Genomic DNA, 21,104 nt, shown 5'->3' on the forward strand with positions numbered 1-21,104 from the left:
AGCCCACACTGCAGGATAAGCTTCCTGCTGCAGCTGATCAGCTGATCTCCGTGCAGAGCGGAAAGGTGGGCGTGGCCAAGAGCACTTGCAGATGGCAAAGAGCAGAAGAGGCAGAGAGCTGAAATCATGACTTTCTGTGCTCTTCTAGAGCGTTTACAAATATTGTTTAGAATATTGCAAGAGTGTGGAAAGGGTTTAAAACACCTTTAAATAAAAAAAAATATATATATACTAAAATAAACTACTATTTGCTACTTGTACTACTATTCCTACTTCACGGTTTTTCACTTATCGCTAGTCTTCAGGGTACGGATCCCTCGCGATAAACGAGGGACTACTGTATACTAAACATCCATCCATCCATTATCTTTTACCTGCTTCTTCCATTTTGGGTCACGGGGGTCGCTGGTGCCCATGTCCAGCAATCACTGTGCGAGGGGCGGGGGACACCCTGGACAGGTCGCAAGTCTATTACAGGGACACATAGAGACAAACGAGACAACCATTCACTCTCTCACTCACACCTAGGGACAATTTAGAGTTACCAATCAGCCTAACATGCATGTTTTTGGTCTGTGGTCGGAAACTGGAGCACCCGGAGAAAACCCACGCATGCACGGAGAGAACATGCAAACTCCACCCAGAAAGGCCCCTGGACTGGGATTTGAACCAGGGACCTGCTTGCTGAGAGGCAGCAGCTCTAGTTGCGCCACCGTGCTGCCCGTATACTAAACAATAATAATATAAGGTGTATTAAAGAGCAGCCTGAACATGAGTCTTTTGTGAGCAGATGGGTGAATACAGCAGCTTATGGATAAGAAATCAGCAGCATGGAAGATCAGCAACACAGATAAAGTGTCAAATTTCCAATTAAAGTGACATTAAAGTGATTTTCCTGGTTAGGGATTTATGAGACTTACAGCTTCAGGGTAGAAGCTGTTCCTCAGTTCCTTCTCAAAAGGTGGTTCAAGACGAAACTGCTACTGAAATCAAATATATTTTGATGTCTTTTGGACTCAGTTATGTCTTGTGTCCACAGAAACATACAAAAAACAATACTGGTTTTAATTTTGTTGGAACTTTGCACAATTGAAAAAAATAATCTATTTCCGTGAAGTTGATCTGAACATACTTAAAACTGCCAAAAGTTGGAAACAATTTGGTTCTGTTTTAAATAAAACTCTTTTTTTCTTCTTTCTTGTTGCTTTCTTTTCTTCCCCTTCTTTTTGATCAGCACATTTGGCTATAATTACACATGTTGTGACAAAACACTCCCGTCAGTTATTTGCTCATCAAAACCACTGATGTAGTGATGTGTCTGCATTAATAATGATTATTTCCTTTTATTATTTCCCCTTTCCGTCCCTTTGAACAGGGAAACAAAGTAATCTGGAATCACATGGATTATGTGCCAAGCATTTATTACAGATAGACAATGAAGTGCATTATTTTAAGGGGCTTCTTCTTCAGTTTTGGCTTTGCGTTATTTCTCCCTCTTGCTGTTTTGTTCCTGTGATAGTTTTTTTTTTTTCCCAGCCTTTTTTTAGGTCTTGCTGTGGTGTACAATTTGTTAACAAAGACGATTTGCTATGGAACAGGCTGGCCCAGCAGTATTTCATGCAGAGATTTTTTTTCTGTTGTTAGATTAGTCATTTTAGATAATATTGAAGAGAGGCTAGCTTTAAAAAAAGAGACCTCTGATTTGGTCTTGGCTTGGAAACTGAGTTGAATAGTCCTGTTGAATTTTGTAAAAAGGAAAACTGCTTTGGTATGCAGAAAGTGCGGGTTTTGGGTTTCAGCTTGATGTGAGGCTCTCATGCCCAAGAATGCATATTTGCCTATTGGTCAATAAAGGACTGTGTGTGCTGTGTGTGTGTGGGAGTGTGTGTGGGTCCATCTGAAAACAATATCTGACTTTATCCACATGCCACTCACCTTCAGCCTGTGTAGCCTTGAGGGCCTGCATATTGCCGCTTATGATCTTTGTTTCTATCAGCATCCCTGCAATGCAAACTCCACTTGATAATTACCTCCTATCCTCACCAGGAGCTGCTATAATCAGGTTATGGTTTTCACCCAAAACATTCCTCAAGCTTTGAAATACCTAAAAAGCAAGTGTTGGTTTTCCCCGCTCTCACTTATTGACGTTCCTGTCCAGTGTGAAGAAAATACCTCCGTTTTTCTTTTGTTTTGGCAAATTTTGTGCAAAATCAAGTAGAATCAATAGATAAAAGATCAGTACATACAAACATGAGGTGAAAATACTTGGTAGCTGAACTGCTTTTTATCATCCATTCATTTTCCTTACCCATGGTTTTGTTCAGGATCGCAGGGAAGCTGGTGTTGAACTCCCTGGGCAGGTAGCAAGTCCTCTTGAAGTAGCTGATTAAGTTTATTTCTAAAAGGCAAAAAGATGGATATATTTTGTTTACATAAATTAGTTTTAACAAGATCTATCAAGATCTGTGTATTTTTTTTTTTGTTATTTACACCTGCTTCGAATTTTATCAGCCCATTAAATGGCCGTTATTAGTTGTTATCATCCCTATAGGTTTCCTTCAGACTGTTCCTCCTGAACCTCCTAGTGGGCTCAGTAGGTTGTTATCATATAATTCGAAAGTTAGGGTTAGGTCATATCTAGACCTCGATTTCTTTGATTTTGGGAAATCGGCGGTACTTGCACGAGAAACCGATTTTACCTAATTTTTTTTGGTTTTAATAACAATTGTCTAAACTTCATTTATATTTCAGTGCACCACATCATGGCCAGTTAAAACAAGTTTGTATTGTTTCTAGGATATTGTTCAAGAGTATGTTTTTCCACAAAATAATATTGAAAATTGAAGGTGCATTGTGACCTTATAATACCTGACAGTGTCGCTTAGAAAACAAAATCGGTATCGGCAGGTCAGACTCTTTAGAGATCGGTGATCAGCCAGAAAACTGCAATCGGTGCACCCCTAGTCATCTCCTCTCTTAAGTGAGTTATTTTTTAGATACTGAATTAAAGCCTTATGACTGTAAAATATGGAATTCATTTGAAGTAAATCCTTGATATCCAGCTTAAAAGTAGTAGGTAAATTGTAAATAAAAGTTTTAAATAAAGCTAACCAAAAAAAAAAGCTTCCGGTTTTAGACACAGACGAAGCTGCATATCATCAGCGATAACAACGCGCCTTTAAACCTACTAGGAGGTACGGGAGGGACAGTGAAAGCAACCTATAGGGATGATAACAACTAATAGCAGCCATTTAATGGGCTGATAACATTCGAAGCAGCTATTAGTTTTAGATTTATTTACTTTGTTTTCTGCATTTGAGTTTCCCCCAGTTTTCTTTTGTGTCCCCTCAGTTTCTGTTGCTTCAGCTCCTGCCCTGCCCACTCTTTTCTGTCCCCAATTGACATTATAGCAGGTTTGTCCCCTCTATTCATCAGCATCTGTCCATATATTTGCTCAGTTTTTATGTCTTCCATCAGTGTAGCATTGTGGGTGCTTCGTGCCTCTGTTCCCCTCTGTGTTTCATTAAGTTGTTGCAGCCACATCAGCATTTTTAAGTTTTCTACAAATTGTGACTAGATACTCCTTTTTGTCATTGCACTTGGGTCCCAAAAATAAAACCAAATTACAAAAGAAGAAGAAGAAAAAAAAGTCCAAAGCAAAACTTTAAACAGATTGCATAATCAATGCATAGCAACTTTTTTTTTTTGACACATTCACAGTTGGTGGCTGATTTTTGTTACAAGATAATTATTTCTCAGCTCCTCGTTGGAGAATTTTTGTTCATTCTTCTTGCAAAAAAAAACCCCTATCAAGTAAGCTTTGGGTTGTATTCAACACACTTGTTTTTTGAAGTTTGTCCACACGTTACAAGTTCTGGATCTGTTGACTTGTGGACAGCTTGCACCTCATGAGGTCTATTGTTTTAAATTTATTTATTTTTTAATTGTAGACAGCCGGTTCCTTGTTGAGGTTTTAATATTAAGCATGTTGCGTTTGCTTCTGATTTATTGATATCTGTGTCTACTGGTAGTTTTCTTGCTAGTGAAGTTTTCATGTGCTTTTGACTTCAACAATTAACCAAAATGTGATATCCGAGTACCGTAAATCTTGGGTTTTTTAAATGCACCCGTCTCTAAGATGCACTTATTAAATATAAGAAATCTTAATTTAGTACATAAATAAGGTGCTTGGAACATTAAGCTGTGGGCATCCACTGGTCAATGTCAGGATCTTTGCCCACAGCCTTCTCTAGCTGTGTGCAGCTTTCTTGTTGTAGTACAAGAACCAGCCAGCAGATGGTGTTTATCAGAATGTAACTTGCTTTCAACACGAGCTCAATCTGGAACATCGTTACGAGTACGTATTTGTGAAGCTTTGCTGTCTGACTCATGGTTACAACCATTATACTTTCGAAATGAACACAATAACTATCTAAGCATAATCAGTGGACAGAGAAGTGCCCAAACACTAACGTAACTAAAATTATTTTTAAGTTATTTACCGGTAAATACTATCCAGAAGTCCTATTGAGGTGACCGGAAGTCAAATAGTACCGGTAAATTGCGGTAAATATTCATTTAATTAGTACCATCGATTTTTATTGGTAAACACTTTTGTTAACAGCTGCTGTTTTTAAATGTACAGTGTAAATAAATTTGACGTGATTCTCCTCAGCAGAGCTCATATGAGGAGGAGCCCCTCCCTCCCGTTGTCTCCTCCACTGTTTAATGACCCTGTTTAAGCTTAAATGAGAAACTGTATTTAAACGCATATTTACCGTACACAGAAAGATTTAAAAAAACTTTTATTTAAATATGTATCAGTCTTGACTGACTGCTTTAAAAATAAATCTGACGACTTCAAAAACCGCTGAGCTGTCATGACAGAAAGGGGAGGGGGGAAGACCCCTCCCTCTGTTTCTCCGCTTCGTGTTTGGATGTGAGCTTAAAAAGAGATTCCGGTATTTAAGTGCATATTTACCTACACAAAAATAATTTTACAGCTTTTATTAAAACGTACCAGACTCAACTGCTTTGCGTCTCCAATCCTGACCATCGACACGTCACAGTTTACGAGCTGCAGCTGTTTCCTCCTCGACAGCTGATCGATCACTTTTAACATGAAAGTAGGGCTGGGCGATATGAGGAAAATCTAATATCCCGATATTATTTTGCTATATCACGATACACGATATATATCACGATATTAATAAATAATCTCCAGTGTTACTTTAAACTAGTATTTAAAATTGCACTGGTGTACTCTATTCAAACAGACCATTGATGTTTTTTTTAATTGAATACAAAATCAGAATAAGTTTAAAATGTTTTATTGTAACCATCAGTTGCACACAAATCATCTTCTTCAGTAATGAAATTAGTACCACTGTCTCTTACTGTGGTCAACACTATACCTTTAATAAACAAGATAAACAAGCAAAAAAAGTACGCCAAGCACCAATCCACAATGAAAAATAAACCAGTTGTCTGAAAAAAAAGGTGCTTGTTAGTGCTTTTTGCATAAAAATTGTAAAATCAATTTTGTTACTGCGTCAGTGATTTCTCTCCACTTTGTACTTTTTCTGTCATACGGGATGGCTTTGGCAAACGAAGAAGCTAGTGTCATCTGCTTCACAGCTGTATTATTTAACATTTTCTTTGTTGTGTGGGGAGACGTGGACAAACGGAGTTTACAACATTCTTCATTTTGCAGTGGATGACTTCTTAGGTGGTGAAATAAATTTGTGGTACTGCTTCCTTTCGTGGCAATGGTTTTACGACACGTTTTGCAAATTACCGCATTTTGTTCGACATCCTACTTGTAAAATCCAAACCACTGCCAGATTATTGATCCAGTGCTGTTTTTCTTCGGAACTAGTTCATCGGACTCTTCAGTTATCGTCTCATTCACCCGCTCACCTGAATCTCCCGCTGTCGCCATATTTTTTCCTTTATCCAAGTCTATATGCGCATGCCTCGCACAGCGTGTCATGCAGAACATTTTCAGGTTGGGAGGGGGCAGGGAGTAGTGATGCATTCATTGCGTGTCGGATAAACGAAACTCACAGTGAATTTGATGCGGAAAGCTTATTATTTGAATGGCAATTTATACTCGATGGTTGCGATAGAGCCATTTTAACCATCGTAAATTGAAAAACTCGAGATACATCGAGTATATTCGATACATCGCCCAGCCCTACATGAAAGCTGCGTCATAAGAAATTCTCCGTGCGTTTTCCATTATCGCTGCACAGGTCTGTGCATGAAGCGCAAAATACAATAAACAACACGGGAACAATCTGAAGAAATTAATTCACATCTATCTTGAGGGATGGACCTCGAGAGTACCTCGTTGGTCATTCGGGTTAGACGGGTCACATGATGATGGAGTAGGTGGTGTTATGGTTGGATATTTGAAACCATGAGCAAAAGGCCTTGTACATCTGAGGGCATTGCCTCTGTGTTACAAATACATGGGGCAGGTTGTTGTGAGCCACCAGCATCCAGCTCTGTCAAAGGAAAGTGTTAGTCAATGGTAGCAATTTACTGACGGTAAGAAGTCCCTCAAAATAAAATATGAAAATATAAGTTTGAGAATTATGAAAATAAATACATGAATAAGATGCTCCTGCATATAAACTGTGGAATACAAAGTGTGAGAAAGAAGCAGTGGTTTATACACCGACAATTGTGGTAAATGGGTTTCATAAAATTCTAAAGCTGCTGTCCTTAAACTTATCATTGCTAATTGCATGCAAAACACTTTATCATCAGTCCACAGGACTTGTCTGCAAATTGCATCAGGTTTGTTGAGAGGTTCATTTGTAAACTTGGATGCAGGAAAGATTTTCTTCTATTGGTTCTTGAATTAAAGCTGTATTTGTGCAGCTGTAGCTGTACAGCAGAGCACCGCTCAGGCACAACAGAGGCTGCTTTCCTGAAGGTCTTCAGCTGTCAAAAGGGGTTTTGAATTCTGTCCAACAATCCTAAAAAAATGCCAGTTTTTGCATCCAATCTTCACACATCATCTGTTCATGTTACCTGCCATTTTTTAATTTGATTGTAGTTTGAGGAAAAGGCTACCTGAACACATCTTCACTCACTTCTGCTTTGTGGGCATCAATTATTTTAATTGTCAGAGTGCTTGGCAGCTGCTTATGGGAGCCCATGGCTGCTGATTGCTTGGACAGGGTTTGAGGAGGACAGAAATTAGAAATTTCATCACCTGGGGTTTAGTAATGCTGAGTGTGTGAAGAAGCTGCTTCACTAACAAGCTCATTAAGGTCTGAGACCTCGCCACCTCGGTAAATCAACTGAGAACTCAACTGTTTTTAATCTAAAATTGTAAAACAGACTTATGGCTTAAGATGACGAAAAGATGTGTTTTCTCATTAACTTTAGCATTTTTTGTGCATGCATTCATTTTTCTAATCACCGCACTAGAAAATGTATTTGCCAACATAATAACAAATGCATTTAATCAAACCCAGACCATTTTCATATTTCCCCCCAGTTAACAGTCAAAGTCAAACCTTAGACCAATATCCATATTTTAAGGTAACAATGGGGTAAGTCACTATTTCTAGCATTTAGCGAGGTTATTATGATGAATGTACATACAATCTGCAGCTCTGTTAGCTTTGCAAAGCTTTTTAACAAGTTTGAGTTTATTGTTCAGCTGCACTGGTAAATTAATTTTATTGTATTATACGCTCTCACCACTCATAATGTTTTCATCTGCAATAAGCACACACACAATAAAAGGCAGAGAAACAGAGATGAATGCACCTTGCACTTCTTGTTCAGTACCACACAGTTAGCTGCCATGTGGTGAACATAGTGCAGCACTTAGCAGCAAAGAAGCCACTTTATCCCACAGGACTTGATAGGAACCAAAAACAGCACTAAAAGAACAGGAGGTCTTGGATTTTTATGTAGATACAGAGTTATGGAAAATAAAAACTATGTGGGAAGAAAATTTTAATCCAGTCCTGAAATAAAAGATTATCTGAGCAACAATGAAATCAACTGCAGAGAGGTAATTACTCAAGATAAATAGATAAAATTACTGGGACGGATCAAATTGTTTGAGACTAATTGCGTTTCAAATCCATTTTGAATTAGTCAAACCATTATAGTGTTTAAACTTTCGCTGTGCTCTCTTTCTTGACTCGGTGACTTGTAGTCCAGTTTTTCCAGGTCCTTGCACCGTTTTATAACCAATTCATAAAACTATGCTTCTGTCAGAGCAAAGTAGGTCATGCAGGTATCGGAACTGTTGTATTTCTTTCAGCCCACTGAGCCGCCCAGTCAAAAGATATGAAAGATGACCAGATTCAAAAGGAGCAGCCACAAAGGTGGAGCAAGTGCACAGCGGCATATCTGCTGTCGCTGAATCAGAGCTGTTATCTAAGTCATTAAAGAAAAGAAAGACGGATTTGGGAGGAGGTTGTGTCGCACAATGTCAGCACTTTTTTGTATTTTAATACCAAGTGAAGACATGTTACTTGAAGCAACACACCTAAATAGTCTAATTTAGTACAAAGGTAGATTGTTATGTGTGTAATAACTGTTAGAGATTGGGATCAGCGTAAAAGGAATCGTTTGTCTACGTCTCTGGAAAGCTGCCCCAGCTTTGGTAAAATGTGTGGAGGAAAGCCTTTTGCTGCATTGATTTGAATAATGAAATAAAAAGTAAGAAAATGAAGTTCTTCATGTTGATGTTTTGCGTCATCATTTCTGCCACATTTAGGCCTCTGCTGCTCTGGATAACGCACTGTATGCCTCTCTCTGAAGGAGATTTTGTTGATAGCAAAAAGACCCTTCCATTATACACACCAGCATAACTGTGTTACCCCCGACACACACAAACACACACAAACACAAAGGTCAGGAAGGTTAGGGCTACGTCTCGCCACAACATTTGTGTCAAGCAGTGCCATACATTGTGCTGATGGAAGACCCTCCCTCGTGCCACGCTGGTATTTCCAGTCCCGGCTGTGACTGAATAGGGAAAGGCTATTGTGCTCCAACTTCTCTCTGGCCCCGGGCCATACACAACCAGTCTGTCATCCATTGATATGCTTGGCTTACCATTTTATGATTCATATCAAATGCTGCGGGTCCATGGTAGGGAGATCATGAATTATCTGCTAAACCGTGGGAGATTCACAGATGACTGGTCAATCTGTGTGGTGAGAACAAGCATAGAGGAAAGGAAAAATGGGATCCATCAGTCTTTCTTTGAAATCCTGCCCTACTGGAAGCATTTCAAGAAACAAGGCAGGGGTTCATCATCTGGACTGGATGGACTTTTCCTGCAGATTGGGCGCCACACGGAAGATGGAAAAATAATCTCATAAATTTTTTTCCCTTGTTTTTCTAATTTGCTTAAACAGTAATTCTAATACTGTACTTTCCTGCAGCTTTACAGTGTCTTTAAACAGCACTGGATAAATGTCTATGTGACAATATTTTATTAACAGTATGGAAAGTTCTGAACTATAAGAGAACATGAAACTGAAATGAGCCAGACCCACATGAACGTCCAGGATCAGGGTTTCACTCTGAGGAAATGAAATGCAATACCAACCTCAATTGGGTCATCTTAGATTTATTGCAACTGCGATTTCCTGAGTGCATATTTTGGTAAAAGCAAAAGCTGCAAAAAATGTTTCCATCCAAATCATGAGTGTTGGATTATAACTCTTTCCTCTCCACAAGAGAGCAGCTTGTCCATTAATGTATGTTTAGAAGTGACTGTAGAAGTCACAGTAAAATGGCGAGCTGATGAACAAGCACTTAATTTAATGGGCTTGGAGCTGCTGCAGTTGTCTGGCAGTTTGATTTCATTTGCAACGCCCGCCTTAAATCTCTGCAGATTCTGAGAGCAGCTCAATTCACACCCCTTATGGCAACAAGTTGTATAAACACTGGACCACATGCCTATCTTGCTCTTTCCCTCTGTCTGAGATTTTTTTTCCTCTCTGGGCAGCCTAATTCAAATATTAGATCACTTTAGCCTGCAAATTTAATGTGGCTCGCCTCAGATTCTAAACTTTGCTTGCAAAGCAATGCATTTTTTCTTGAACAAATGCAGGGAAGGTTTAAGTAAATTCAAATTTAACTATGGCAAGATGCAGAATTTTTTTGCCTTTCGGAGTGTCTTGGGAGATGTTTGCCTACAGCAGAAATCAGCTTTCAAAAAAAGTATTTCCAAAACCAAGAAGAACCCGTTGCATTTTATTGTGGGTTGTCTTTTCTTTGTTCTTTTTGTTCAGAATAGTTTGAAATTGCTCGGAGGCAAGTCATAAATTTGTTTGAAGAGAAAGCACAAAAGCCCAACAAACACGGAAGAAGAAAAAGCAGGTATAATGTAACATTTTTGTGATAAAGCAATCAAAGCAGGTTGGTGCTTGAAAAATAACTGCAGCAGGGTTTCTTTAAGTGCCACCTCTGCGCCCGTATTGTTTTTAATTGTGACATATATTTTGAAGCAGTACTTTGTTAAGGAGTGCAGACACCTAAAGTGTGAAAGGCAACACAAATGGCATTTAGACAAAAAGCATCTTGCTGTTTGAAAAAAATAACAATAATTGCAGGCTACAATTTTATTTACTGTGTGAAAATTGTTTCAGAATGATGCACTTCTCTACATGCCTTTCCCTGCTAGGTATCAGAAATGTCATAACAGCTCAGATCTCAGTTTTGCTACTGATGGTTGTGTTTTACACCGCAACTGCTAGAGTTAAAACAAACCATGACAGTGGGGGAAATATGACAATCAATAAAAGATTTGTGGAAATGACAGTTGTGCTTTTTGTAATATTCTTTTGTGTTCGTACACATTTCGAGACAGAGGGACTTGAAAAAGGCGCAAGTATCCCTACTGAGTTTAAGCAAGTACTGTATTTTCTCCTTGCTCCTTCGTGGCTATGTAGCGGCCATACAGTACATAATGTGAGTCAGTCTGACGAAGTGGATTACATCTTTTTGATCTCTTTCTACTGTCTTTAAATATGGCTCTGTTGCATTAGCTGCTTTACTAAACTCCGCAGGCTGATTTGGTGCCATAGAGCATGACCGCACATTTTTTTTGTCTTGGAATTAAATGTCACCCGAGGGCGGGTCACCAGCAAACAAAAGGCCACCGGGCGATTTGCAGGTACAAACAGTCTCAGATAAGGAGGCCTTCTCTTGCCGTGCAGGAAATTGAATAAGTACAGAGCCAGAGAGAAACGGGCAAGCACAAAGAAGGGTTTTGTTTGCCTTACACTATCTGTATTGACCCCTCATAGCATATATCTTCATTGAGTGTGCATGACACAATGGTCTCATCGCAGATGAGGAGCAGGAAGCTGTCTGTCATCTAGATCTCCCCATCTGGGCATCTGTTATCAGCACTCCTGTTTTCTGCTCGCATTGACCGGAATGCTGGTGGAAGGGAATGGGACAAGGTCATCGCGCTCAAGTCAGTCAAAGTGGTCAGCGCTGCAGAGATAGCAGGGGGTTATTGCTAAGGAATGTGTGTGTGTGTGGGGGGGGGGGGGGCACTGACTTAAAACTTTTTCTTGACTTCACACAGGATATAATCCTGTTTACAGAAAAAGTATGGATTCATTAGAAAATGAGTTGTTGTGAGAATGAGTTGAAATTGTTAGGTTACAGTATAGCATGATGCTTACAAAAAATAAATAATTAGAAAAACTTTTGTATGTACAATGCTGTGGAAAAGTTTTAAACCATCCCCATTTCATTTATGCTTTTGCCTCAGATGGGTCAGACTTCCTTGCAGTCTTTTTAATGAGCGGCTCCTTGGGCATTCAAAAGTTGTTTTTAGGCTTAACTATGATTTGCTCCTCAGTAAAAACGCCATTCTTCTGGTTAGTACCCTTATAGTGTTACTAACACGCTTAAATGTCTTTAAAACGTATTCGTTCTAACCTTTTTGTTGTAAATTTCTTGAACCAAAGTCATCAAACTCTCCGCCAGTGTCTTAATGTGACAGTTACTTTTGCTGGTAGAATGCAAGCACCAGCTTAAATGTCTTGAAACTGGACACAGTGCAAGCACAAGCTGGTGTGACCAACACATTTTTTAAATTAGGTTGCTGCAGAGTCGGCAGTCTGGAAAAAGAGCTTCTGCAGGATGAACATTGTTAGCAGGACCTCGGGATGTGTCTTAAGGACAGTGCTGATAAAAATCACCTTATTAGCGAAAGTAAGCGCACAGGCTCTGGACTAATTCCATTAAAAGTTGTGTATTTAATGAGCAGGGAAATGTATATTAGATAAAAAAAAATCATAATTTATGATGTAAAAAAAGCATTAAAAATTTTATTTTTGTATTTAAGTCATACAGTTTCCTTTGTTAGAATAAAACACAGAGGAATAGACTGGACTGCACCATTTAATCTGCACTCACTAATGCAGTTTTAACTTCAGCACAAGATGCTTGTTTATAGACTCAAACAGACTCACTCACAGCAGTGGAAGTGATAGAGTGACTGTATTAAAGACCACTGCAGGCTCTGCATCTGTACACAACACAAAGAGTGTGCTTCTTATTAGAGTTGTCTGTTCATTATCATCTCAAGGCTGATCTGTTCTCCTCGTCATCGTTGTGGTCTCTTCCTCATTATTCATGTAATCTGTGTTCCAGTCGCAACTTCTCTTGACACCCTGTCTGCGAGCTCTGCACATGCAGGACTGCATGAAAGGAGGTGGAGGGTTGGCTGGGGGAAATCTACCCCAGCAAACAAGAACACAGACTCAAACATGTGATTGAGACTAACCCACTTCCTCCTCCTGCTACCCCCACTCTCCCCCCTTTCTGGTTCATCCTCTTCTTTTTTCCTCTCAATCCCCACCCTCGGGGAGGCACCTGACTTATACTGAGATGTTCCTTGTGTGGAAAATCCAGATGGGGTTTAAGTGCAAGGGTAAAAGTGTGGGCTTCAAGGGGGGTTTAGGCATCACTCAGTGTGGATCAAACCTGTGAAACTATAACCTTGTTGCACACAGGAGATTTATTTTAACTCTCTTCTTTCTGTGCGTTTCATCAACTTCCCCGAAGAGATGCAACAAAATGTTAGATATTGAACAAGCAATGGACTAATTCTGTCAGAGTGGCACTCTCCCGGGAGCGTATAAGAGGTTTTTATCTTCCAAACCAAACATTTGTTTCTTTTGAATGTTTAGCCTCTGATATTTGTATTTGTAAGAAAGGGTTGTTTTCTCTGTAGATTATGAAAGGTGTCAGATTAGACATTAATCAACCTAATAGAGTCCTGAACCAAACAAAGCATCTCAGCTAATAACGTCTGCAGCTGAGTTTTTCCCTATCATGGCGTTTTATTTTATTATCTCGATGGCCAAGATGGAGCAGAGGCAGGGCAGTCGACTCAGGACCCGAAAGCCCCAGGTTCAATCCCCAGCCAGTATGCCATAGTGTCCCTGAGCAAGACACTCAATACCAATTGCTCCACGGACGCCCACACAGCTGCCCACCGCCCCACATGGATGCATCCCAGTTGCGATGGGTTAAATGCAGAGAACCGATTTCAGAGTTTCTTTATTTGTCATTCGCACCACATGTGGCACATGTGGTGGAACGAAATTGTGTACACAGGGTCCCAGTTACATTCAACAATAAAATGTAAAAGAAAAACAATAAGATCTACTTTGTAAGATATGAACTAAGACAAATGCTAACTACAAATATGCTAAGCACTAGTAGCATACAAACATTACGCCAAACAGCAGCACGAACATGAGTCTGTGTGAGCAGATGAGTACGAATGAACACGGCAACATGAAACAGATCAGCAGCAACATGAAACAGATCAGCAGCAACATGATGTGATTTTTCACAGTGATTATAGATATTGTTGCTGTGTGCGATCACAGCATTTAATGCTGGCTCTTATTTCCAGGTGGAGAGAAACTCACACTGACACAAATAATGACGAGAATAATCAAGTTTTTACCATTTACTCTTGACAAGGCAGGAAAAGTTACAGGTTTCAGCGCTGCGGCGTCGATCCGAACCACCCCCGGGATGATCTCGACAGATGGCGCAAACAGATTGAAAAAAGAATAATAATATTAATCACACTAACTGACTATTAAAACTGACATAAATTTATACATGAATTGTTTTGTCTTTTACATCTGTGAAGAATGACCATATTTCATAAGAAGGTCCAGAGAGGAGCAGAAGTTGAGATGGGGACCACTGGGCTGACGAGGAGATCGTTAATGCAAGGTCTACAACAACTGACTACATTATGTTAGAATTAGAATAAAGGCTGTGCTTAGGGGTTTCTTTACTCTTCTCTTTCTAGATTCTTATTACCACATATAGAAATAAATGTTAAAAAATTTTCCACATCCTGTTGCACTACACTCGGGAACGACCGGAGATATGGCGACGTGTCTGGGGGTGCAGGTCCACGTGACAGCCAAAAGGTGTTCCCAAAGCACATATGGGCTTAGCTAAGCATCCATGCACTTAGAATATAGGCTTTGTGAGGTACGGAAGCTACCTCAACAGTGTGGTACACACTTCAAATAAGATATAAAACTAATAAAAGGGTGATGTACCGTTTTTGGTACATCAAACAGAAGGAATTATTAGATAATGTCTTTAGATGATAATTTATTCAACTTTTATTTATACAAGGTAGCCACATTTGAAACAAGACAGACCTGAACTCTTGTTTCTCTGCTTTGGAATAGAAACCCTGTTTTTGCTTTAGACCAGATAAAATTAAATGAAACCAGTTTTGACCAATATTGTCAGTTTTCGGCCTTTGGGTCGGTCCCTTATTTGGAGTTTACCATTTTTGCTTACACGCACAGATATAAGAACACACATACACCTGAAAAAACAGGTAAGACCAACAACTGGTCACACATAGGAAATTTACTGATACACGCAGACAGAGTTCTGGACTCTCTGTGAGGGGCAGAGCCTATATATACTTATATTTCCCTGTGTTCGACACATCATCTGTCGGGATCATCCTGGGGGTGGTTCGGATCAACGCCTCAGCGCTGAAACCTGTAACTTTTCCTGCCTTGTCAAGAGTAAATGGTAAAAACTTGATTATTCTCATTATTTGTGTCAGTGTGAGTTTCTCTCCACCTGGAAATAAAAGAGCTGGCATTAAATGTTGTGGTCACACACAGCAACAATATTCATAAGTCTAACAGCCTCAGGGTAGAAGCTGTTCCTCAGTCTAGTGGTTCTACACTTAATGCTCCTTAACCTCCTGCCTGAGGGAAGCAGGGCAAAAAGTGTGTGTGCAGGGTGAGTGGGGTCTTTCATGATGCAGGTGGCCCTCTTCCTGCATCTGGAGGTGTAGATGTCTGTGATGGTGGGGAGACTGTGATGTGATTTCACCATTGTATGGGAACATACAATATATACAATGATAGCACTTTATTATTATTTTTAAACAATGACCCTTATGCATTTTGAGGATTATGTGTATTAAAAACAAATTATATTTCCCAGTTTCTTTGAACCTCTTCTTTGATGTGCAACCACAGGGTCAAGATTCCCACCACCAATCGACAAAGAAAAGCTTAACCGCGGCTATATTAAAACATGACCTTTAGAGCCTTAATTTATGCAATAATAATTCAAATTTCTTCTTTTCTTAGTCTGCAGCCGAGTCTGTTTTGTCTGGTCGGAGCACAAATAACCCACCATGTCTGCCATGTCTTATTTGTGGCTAAAGATAAAGATTTTTGTGTCTCGTCTAATCCAAAGAAGAACCTTAAAACAAAGTGCTCAATACAGTTCAAACATTTTGCGCTGTAAGGTATTCCTTAAATGAGCTTGTACGTTCACAGTCAAACACTTGTTTTTTTCAGCTTTGAATTTAGTCTCTGAAGTTGTCTTTTCTTTTGAATTCTGCTATCTTTGTTATCTTTTACATAGCTGCAGATAATAAGGGTGAGCAAACGTGTTTAAAGGCTTTATCTGCTCTGGTTTGTTTGGTCTGCCGTATATGATATTGATGTCAAGTCCTTCAATGTAAAAGGCCACACAGGCTGCTTATTGCTACCATCTGAGAGAACTCTAATACAGTTACGTCTTTTTGTAGAGGCATTAGCAAACAATTCAACGTTCGAAAAGAGCCACAAAGGCCAGGTAAACCCCAGGACTTAAGAGCCAAGCAACTGAGCTAAAACTCCCATAATAAATCTTTTGTATCTGTCAGGGCCACAAATAACAGGCAGTCATGCAACTGCTTATGTCAGTGAGCATGCCTCTGTCTGTTAGTGTCTGTCTGTTAGCAAAGTATCTCATGACTGAGGCTGCAAAATGTTTGATAAATGTACAATATGCTGTATTATTGTTTAATATTGCAATGCCAATAAAATAAACCAACATTTCTGCATTCCTAACTTTCTCTTCTGTCATCACTATCAAACACTACCAAACTTGGATGCTGGTTTTGATGTTTTATCGTAATTTAGTGGTTTGACATGGCGCTAATGTGGCTAACTGGTTGGTGAACCTTACTTTTTAGTCTGAAGTCCCCCATAAATATCAAACACCCTAGAATGCTACAAAATGTAATTTTCTTGTGTGGATAAAAAAAAAAAAAAAAACTTAAGGCTTTGGTCACACCTATTCATTCATTTTGAACATCCTAACTTTTGACGGGAATGTTTTACTAGCTCTTTTAATGCAGGTTTTGTTAGCTTTGGACTAAAAGAGGCTTTCTGCCTGATCTTGTTTTCAGTGTTTGTGTTAATCAAGCCCACTTGCTTAGAAGCTCGTCAGTGTATTGCATAGTTGGCATGAATACATGTTGTTTTATGCACAAGAAAAAATATTAAATGCCACCATCTGGTGTGATAGCATCTATCTTTCTCTAATTTGGCCCACCTGAGGAGTCAAGAGAGAGCAGCGGGGGCCTGTCACGCTTAAACCCAGCAATATGACAAATCCTTCACTTTAAACCCCTATCAACGAGACATGCATCAACACCAAATATGTTTGTCTTTCCTCCCATACTGTTTTTGCAAGTTAAGAAAACATTTAGAGGATGAATTGGAGAAAAAGCTGCGGTCCAAATTGCGACTTTGGAATTTGAACCTGCGACGCTGAATTCATGTATCACTCAAGAGAAAAGGGATACGACTCAGAGTGCTTCATCCAACCACAAATGCAGTCGGTTCTATATTGCCAGTTTCTATTTTAGAAATCTTATATGGGAATCAAGAGTGTCTGATAGCAGCAGTCTGGGAAAGGCGGGTGTAGCCCCAGGGTTTGTGGTCTTGTCTGACACTGTCTTTAGAAACAATTCCCAGCAAGGTGGACCAGAGAAGAGACTAAAGTGTCATGGGAGACGGTGCAATATGTCCAACTTGATTTTCAGTGTTTCGCCGCATTTTGACAGTTGAAATGAAATTTGAGCTGTTGAAACATATTGAAGGCTTCTTGGGGTGTCATCTGTGTTTGAAAAGCAGGTGCTACTTTGTGAATCCCTAAATCTCCTTTCTAATCTCCCACCTCTCTCCTCTGCGCCTCTCACATCTGACGAGTGGTCATGTTCAGCATTTGTGAACATTTTGGGCAGAATTTTGACTTTCTTACCAGTTAAGAAACATGTGAACTGACTTTTTCTTTTTTTTACTGTTAACATGTTAAACTAAGGTTTTAGAAAATGTGTAAACGAATCATCTTAGTGGTCCGTTTAGTTTTTTCTTTGATCAAGACAATAAAGGTTTTAAGAAACAAATAAAGAGCAGGAAGTTTAGTAAAAGAGACAAAACATCAACAAGTCTGTCTTGTAAAAGTTCAGATTTTTTGAAGTAGGGTTTTTAAAAAAAAAAGCTATATATCTTACCTGTTGTATATTCTTTTTGAAAAAGCTCGGTTTACAGAAAAATATTTTAATTCTGAGCAGATTAACAAGCTAACGGCTAGTCTATGACTGGATTATGGACTGTGGACTGTAGACAATGGATTTATACAGAGATTCAGGGTTCTTTACCTGTCATACACACCACATGTGTTGGAACAAAACTGTGTACACAGGGTCCCAGTTACATCCAACAAAAGTATAAAATGTAAAAGAAAAACAGTTAAAAGATCTAAGATACGAACTAAGAAATACGTTAACTAAAAACACTAAGCACTAATAGTACAAAAACAATACGCCAAACAGCAGCACGAACATGAGTCTCTGTGAGCAGATGAGCACTAATGAACACAGTAACATGAAATAGATCAGCAGCAACATGATGTGATTTTTCACTGATTATTCTGGTTAGAGATTCATGAGTCTAACAGCCTCAAGGTAGAAGCTGTTCCTGAGTCTAGTGGTTCTACACTTAATGCTTCTTAACCACCTTCCTGAGGGGAGCGGGGCAAAAGTGTGTGTGCTGGGTGAGTGGGGTCCTTCATGATGCAGGTGGCTCTCTTCCTGCATCTAGAGGTGTAGATGTCTGTGATGGTGGGGAGACTGACTCCAACAGTCTTCTGTGCAGCCTTCACCACTCTCTGCAAAGCTTTTCTTTCTGCAGCTGTGCAGCCTCCATGCCACATGTTGATGCTGGAGCACAGGGTGCTCTCCACTGCACACCTGTAAAAGGAGGAGAAGGATTACCTGGATACCTGGATTAATGAGCATGAACTTTGGAGTCTGTGACTAGTTTAGTCTACAGCTAGTTACTGCTATTTGTGCTTGCAAATAACCAAACAAACAAGCAGTTTGTTTGTTAGACCCGTATTAAAGTGTATTTTTCCAAACTAAAGCTGTTCAAAAAGCTATCCCCAACAAATATGCTGTTAATTAGTTCCCACTGAAATACCTTTTCTCTAGAGGAGTGACACCTGTTGAGTCTGACCACACCTCTCCAGATACTGGATTATAGAAGCATCTTCCACTGATGTAGGAAAAAAAACTTGACTTTAAAGACTTGCTCTTTCTTCCAAAGATGTTGGTTACCGGTAGAATCAGAAATGAAACAACATAAAAAGACAAACAATCTTGAAGTGCTCCTGCTGTGACCACGCTGGGGGCACTCTTATTTAACTAAAGGCTACACCCTCTTTTATGTTGCTAAAGAAAGCGTCTCTGTCTAACCAAAACCCAGAACAATAGGGGCCAGCCTCGGGGAAGCAGGGCCATTTGCATGCAGCTGTTTGCCGTTTCCAGGACCACAAAGGCCAATCAAAGGAAACTTAATGGAAGATGACAAGCGTCAACCAGTGCTTTTGCTCTCTGTCTGTGCCAAGCCTCGTCATTCTCTTTACCATCCAAAAATGACCCATTTTTTAAACCTAACATTCCTTTAATTGTTTTTACCCCTCCTTGACTTGTCTGATGTCCCAGTGGAGTGTAGTTTGAAGGGTTAAAGGCTGGTCATCGTGACTGCAGTCTTGAGAGCCCACATGCAGTGCAACAAAAATGAACCTGAACATGTGTGTCATGGTCTGCTGCTTGTTGTTGTCAAACGGCAATTACTTACACTCAACCTGCAAAGTGTTCTGGTTTTATCTCAACGGTTTTTTTTATGCTATCGAGTGTAACTCTAGGATGGTTTCAGATGCACCCATCCTAGCAACAGTGCCACTTCCAATTTAAGGACTGCTGATAGAAAACAAAATATGTATTATGATGGGGATTGCTGGTGGTGAATTATAGGCTTTCAGCTGAAGGAAAACAAAACTCCTGGAATGCAATATATTGAGCAGCAGTACCAACCTTACTTTGCTCTCATGAGCCCAGTTGACAGCTTAGCAGGCAGGTCAGGATGGGGAATCTGAAAAGCTACTTTCCGTGTGCAGCCCCTCACTGACATGAATGCATGATAAGGCCTCAAGTCAACAGGGGCAGGATTGAGGATCAGAGCCAATTATCACAAAGTTAAAGGAGTTACCATGGCAATTTGTCTCGATTGTGACTATCAAATATAAAGGTCCCTCTCTGATTTAATGTTAAACAGAAGCACAGATGCGACAAGAGCACCCTTTTCTCTGCACACACTTACACAGGGTTTGCATTATGGATTTTTTTCCTGCAGTTTTCTTGACACCGTTTTCCCTGCAGCTGGTGGCCTTCTGTTGCAATCTTCAACTGCTGCAAAGTTGATCAGTCAAACAAAGCACAGAGCGTGAGATGAAAAGCTTTTCTTGCCTCCCCGAGACACACTGTGCACACAAACAATCTTCTCTTCCTTTCAAAATCTCACAAAACTTGTTTAAACCAAGGAAATCCACACAGAAGAATACACATATCCAGAAACCTTTGTTGTCACAAGGTTTTTCCTTCATGGCTGTGTCTAAATCCTGAGATCTTAAGCAACATCCAGTTAAGTCACTAAAAATATATTCCTGTGAATTTAGGTTTTCATTTGCTACACAGTGAAAAAAAACCTTCTTTACACACAGCATATCCTAAATTTCTAGTCAGATTTGTCTTTACATGCCCAGTTACAAGTTGACAAGCCAGACATTAATGAGACCAAGACTTTGTACAATTTGGTGAAGAAGTAATTTGTTTTTTAGGCCTCCAGCACACTCTAGGTACTCCCCCTAATTGATGTAGTGTTACCCTTTGACCAAAGAGATCTATATACTGGTGAGAGTGGGAGGAGGCCAGCCAGGCACACGCCTAATCAATTGCAAGACTTCTGTTGACAACAACATGCCATACTGCTCTGATACATGTGCAGAGCCGCCATTGGACAGCAGGAGAGGGGAAGTTGAAAAAGGCAGATGGAGCGTGTGTCCGTGAGGGTGTTTTAGCAGAAAGACAGTCTTTCTGCACAGAATTTTAAAACCTCGTGAGATACATTCTTTCCGTCTGTTCTCTGTAGCTGCTGTGATAAACCCGTCACTCCTTCCGTGAGGAATGGCAGGCGGGACGGTCATTAGTCTTCGCAATAAAGCCGCCAACTTCTCTCTCTGGGTTTTATCATCCACCATTCTGGACAGGTTTTTTGAAAGGTTTGGGTAATTGTCGCAGTTATTGGAAGGGATGCAGTGACCCCGCAGCCCTTCACTTAGGATTTGGCTAGATGATTGTCTTCTAATGAGGTGATAAACAGTCCAGCTAAGAACAATCTACAGGGTAT

The 21,104-nt window shown here is 39.9% G+C and overlaps 1 protein-coding gene across 1 annotated transcript in view; it reads left to right on the forward strand.

The window, feature by feature from the left end:
- The window catches only part of LOC119415050 (adhesion G protein-coupled receptor L2), a 93,347-nt gene that overhangs the window by 741 nt on the left and 71,502 nt on the right, over nt 1-21,104 (forward strand). The window lies entirely within an intron of this gene.

This window comes from Nematolebias whitei, chromosome 9, assembly GCF_014905685.2.
Source record: "Nematolebias whitei isolate Nwh7 chromosome 9, NemWhi1, whole genome shotgun sequence".
Taxonomy (NCBI): Eukaryota; Metazoa; Chordata; class Actinopteri; order Cyprinodontiformes; family Rivulidae; genus Nematolebias; species Nematolebias whitei.